Here is a 5,026-nt window from a genome sequence, read left to right on the forward strand (position 1 = left end):
CCTGGGCTCGAGGGATCCTCCCCTGACTCCTGTCTCAGCCTCTTAAATAACTTGGACTACAGGTGTGTACCTCTAGCTTTTTTTTTTTTCTTTTTTTTTTTTTGGTAGAGATGGGGTCTTGCTCTGGTACTCAGGCTATTCTCAAACACCTAGGCTCAGCTTTTCGAAGAACTGGGATCATAAGAATAAGCCATTGCGCCCAGTCTGGTGTTTCCTTTTTTTTTTTTTTTTTTCCCTGTCAAGTACAACTATACTTTTTTTCCAAAAGTTTTCTGTCTTTCAGCACCTCCCCACACAACTGGCACTGTCATTTCCCTTTTAAGGATCCCCTCTCTAGATGCCCTTAGGAATAAAGGTTGATTAGGACCTACAGGGGCATACTGGTGGCACAAATGAGTGAAATAGACTGGGCATAATGCAGTAGGGGTGATGGAAGCCATTGTAAAGAAACAGACCTATACTCTTAATAGCTGTTATTTCTGTTTGAGCAATTATTGTCACATGAGAATTCTGTCCAATGTTGACAAATCTTTTAACTTTTCAACAGAAGGGAGAGCAAGATGGCCAAATAGAAGCCTCCAGCAATTATACCCCCCACAGGAACAACAAATTAAGCAACACAAACAAGAAAATCACCTTCATAAAACTGAGAAATCAGGTGAGCAATCACAATACCTGGCTTTAACTTCATATCACTGGAAGAGGTCCTGAAGAGTGTAGGAAAGACAGCTTTGAATTGCCTACCTCACTTCTTCCTTAACCCATGTGGCTCAGAGAGAATCTGTGCACTTTGGAGAGGGTGAATGCAGTAACCGTGGAATTTTGCATATGACCTCAGGGCTGCCCTATCACAGTGGAAAGCAACAGAGGGCAGAAACTCAGATGGCACCCGCAGAGGGAGCATTTAGTCCAGCCCTAGCCAGAGGAGGATCACTTATCCCGGCTGTTGGAACCTGAGTTCCAGCAAGCCTCACCACCACCACTGTTGGCTAAAGTGCTGTGGGGTTCAAAATAAACTTGAAAGGCAGTCTAAGCCACAAGCACTGCAATTCCTGGGCAAATCTCAGTGCTGTGCTTGGCTCAGAGCCAGTGGACTTGGGGCACACATGACCCAGTGAGCCACCAGCTGGGATGGCCAGGGGAGTGTCACCTCTCCCCCAACTCCAGGCAGCACAGAGAGAAACTTCTTTCTTCTGCTTGAGGAGAGGAGAGGGAAGAGGAAAGAGGACTTTGTCTTGGAACTTGGATATCCACTCAGCAACAGTAGAATGGGGCACAAGGCAGAGTCCTCAGGCCTCTTTTCTAGGCCCTAGCTCCCAGATGACTTTTCTAGACACACTCTGGGCTAAAAGGAAACCTGCTGTCTTGAAGGGAAGGACTCAGTCCTGGAAGAATTTTTCACCTACTGATTAAGGAGTCCTTGGGTCCTGAATAATCAGCAGTAGCAACCAAGCAGTATTCACCTTGGGCCTTGGGTGAGTCTCAGAGCCATGCTGGCTTCATGTGTGACCCAGCACATTCCCAGCTGTGGGTCTTACAAAAGAGACTTCTTTTGCTTAAGGAAAGAAGAGGTAAGAAGAGTAAGGGGACTCTTTTGAAGCTTGGGTACCACCAGCTCTACCCAGCGCTGTAGAGTACCAAGTGGGCTCCTGGGGTTCCTGATTCCAGGCTTTGGCTCCTGGACAGCATTTCTCGATCCTTCCTGGGCCATAGAGGAGCCTACTTCCATGAAAAGAGAATCCCGGGCTTGGTAGCATGCACACAAGCTGACTGAAGAGCCCTTGGGCCTTGAGTGAACATGGCGGTAGCCAGATAGTGCTTACTGTGGGCCTGGGGCAGTGGTGGCCATGGGGAGAGACTCATCTGCTTGAGAAAAGGGGAGGGAAGAGTGAGAAGGACTTTGTCTTAAGGCTTGGGTGCCAGCCCAGCAGCAGTAGAACAAAGCAGCGAGTAGATCCCTAAGGTTCTTGACTCCAGGTCCTGGCTCCTGGATGACATCTCTGGACCCACACCCACTATGGGCCAAGAAGAACTCACTGCACTAAAAGGAAGGACGTGAGCTTGGCTGTATTTGCCACATACTGGTTATAGAGGCCTTGATGAACATAGGTGATAGCCAAGCAGTGGTAACTGCGGGCCTTGAGTGAGACCCCAGTGCTGGCTTTGGGTCTGACCCAGCACAGTCCCAGTTGTGGTGGCCACAGGAGTGCTTCAGTCACTCCTCCCTTAGCTTCAAGTGGAGACAGAGAGATGGAGAGAGAGACAGACAGACAGACAGAGAGAGAGAGAGAGAGAGAGAGAGAGACTCTGTTTGTTTGGGAGAAAGTCAGGGAAGAGAACAAGGGTCTCTGCTGGATAATCCAGATAATTCTCTCAGGTCTTACTCAAGACATCAAGGAAGTACTTCTACAAGCCTGCAAGAGCCATGGCATCATTGGGCTTAGGGTGCCCCCTAATGCACATACAACTGCAGTGACCAAAGACATAGATCACAGTGCCCAAATCTCTTTGAAAAGGGACTCGGAAAGCCTTCCCAAGAAGGATGGGCACAGACAAGCTCAGACTGAGAAGACTATAATAAATACCTAACTCTTCAACACCCAGAAACTCACAAACATCTACAAGCATCAAGACTACCCAGAAAATGGCTTCACCAAATGAATGAAATAAGCACCTGTGACCGGTACCAAAGAGACAGAGATATGTGAACTTTCAGACAGAAAACACAAAATAACTGTTTTGAGGAAGCTCAACAAAATTTGAGATAACACAGAGAAAGAATTCAGAATCCTATCAGATGAAATTAGTGAAGAGATTGAAATAATTAAAAAAAAAATCAAGCAGAAATTCTGGAGCTGAAAAATACAATTGCCATACTAAAGAACACATCAGAGCCTCTTAACAGTAGACTTGATCAAGCAGAAGAATTAGTGAGCTTGAAGACAGTCTATTTGAAAATACACAGCCAGAGGAGAAAAAAGAGAAAAAGAATAAAAAAGAATGAAGCATAAATGTAAGATCTAGAAAATAGCCTTGAAAGGGCAAACCTAAAGTTATTGGCCTTAAAGAGGAGGGAGAGAGAGAGAGAGAGAGAGAGAGAGAGAGAGAGAGAGAGAGAGAGAGAGATCAGGGTGGAAAGTATATTTAAAGAGAAAATAACAGAGAACTTCCCAAACCTAGGGAAAGATATCAATATTTAAGTACAAGAAGGTGATAGGACACCAAGCAGATATAATCCAAATGAGACTACCTCAAGACATTTAATAATCAAGCTCTCAAAGGTCAATGATAAAGCAGCAAGAGAAAAGAAATAAAAACATGCGGAAGAAAAAAAAAAACCCTTTTATCCTAAATTAGCATATCCTGTGAAAATATCCTTCAAACATGAAGGAGAAATAGACTTTCCCAGACAAACAAAAGTTGAGGGGTTTCATCAATACTAGACCTGTCCTACAAGAAATTCTAAAGCCAGTTCTTTGGTCTGAAAGAAAAGGACATTAGTGAGCATTAGGAAATCATCTGAAGGTACAAAACTCACTAGTAATAGTGGGTACACAGAAAGACACAGAAAATTATAACACTATAATTGTGGTGTGTAAACTACTCATACCTTGAGTACAAATACTAAAAGATGAACCTATCAAAAATAGTAACTACAACAATTTTTCAAAACATAGACAATATAATAAGATATAAATAGGAACAACAAAAAGTTAAAAAGTGGGGGATGAATTTAAAGTGTAGAGTTTGTATGAGTGTTCTCTTTGCTTGCTTGTTAGTTTGTTTAAGCAATCAGTGTTAAGTTGCACTTAGTCTAAAATAAGGAGTTATAAGATATTATTTGTAAGCTTCATGGTAACCTCAAATCAAAAAACATGCAACAGATATACACAAAATAAAAAGCAAGAAATTGAAACATACCACCAGAGAAAATTGCCTTCATGAAAAGGAAGACAGGAAAGAAGGAAGAGAAGACCACAAAACAATCAGGATACAAATTTTAAAATGACAGGAGTAAGTCTTTACTTATCAATAATAACACTGAATGTAAATGGACTAAAGTCTCCAACCAAAAGACATAGAGTGGCTAATTCATTAAAAACAAATCCAATGATCTATTGCCTATAAAAAATGCTCATCACCTATAAAGTGATGTAGACTGAACATAAAGGGATGGACAATTATATTCCATGCAAATGGAAATGAAATGAGCAGGAGTAGCCATACTTATATCATACAAAATAGATTTCAAGACAAAAACTATGAGAATAGACAAAGAAAGTCACTATATATTGATGAAGGGGTAAATGCAGCAAGAGGATATATAAGAAGTTTAAATGTATTTAAATTTAATACACTGGGGCACCCAGATATATATATATAACAAATATCATTAGAGCTAAAGAGAGAGATAGACCCCAATACAATAATAGCCAGAGACTTCAACATCCAACTTTCAACATTGGACATATCTCCTAGACAGAAAATCAACAAAGAAATATCTGACTTAATTTGCACTATAGACCAAGTGCACCTAATAGATATTTACAGAACATTTCATCCAATGGCTACAGAATACACATTCTTTTACTCAGCATATGAATTATTTTCAAGGATAGGCCATATGTTAGGCCACAGAATGTCTTAAAAATTAAAAAAATTGAAATAATATCAAGTATCTTATCTAACTACAATGGAATAAAACTAGAAAACAATAACAAGAGGAATGTTGGAAACTTTACAAACACTGGTAAACAATATGCTCCTGAATGACCAGCGAGTCAATGAAGAAATTAAGAAGGAAACTGAAAGATTTCTTGAAACATATGATAATGGAAACACAACATAAAACTTTTGAGATACAGCAAAAGCAGTACTAAGAGGAAAGGATATGACAATAGGCACCTTCATCAGAAAAGTAGAAAAACTTCAAATAAATAACACAATTATACATCTTAAAGAACTGGAAAAACAAGAGCAAATCAAATTCAAAATTAGTATAAGAAAAGAAGTAATAAAAATCTTA

Source organism: Mandrillus leucophaeus, unplaced genomic scaffold (genome assembly GCF_000951045.1).
Source record: "Mandrillus leucophaeus isolate KB7577 unplaced genomic scaffold, Mleu.le_1.0 Scaffold35, whole genome shotgun sequence".
Lineage (NCBI taxonomy): Eukaryota > Metazoa > Chordata > Mammalia > Primates > Cercopithecidae > Mandrillus > Mandrillus leucophaeus.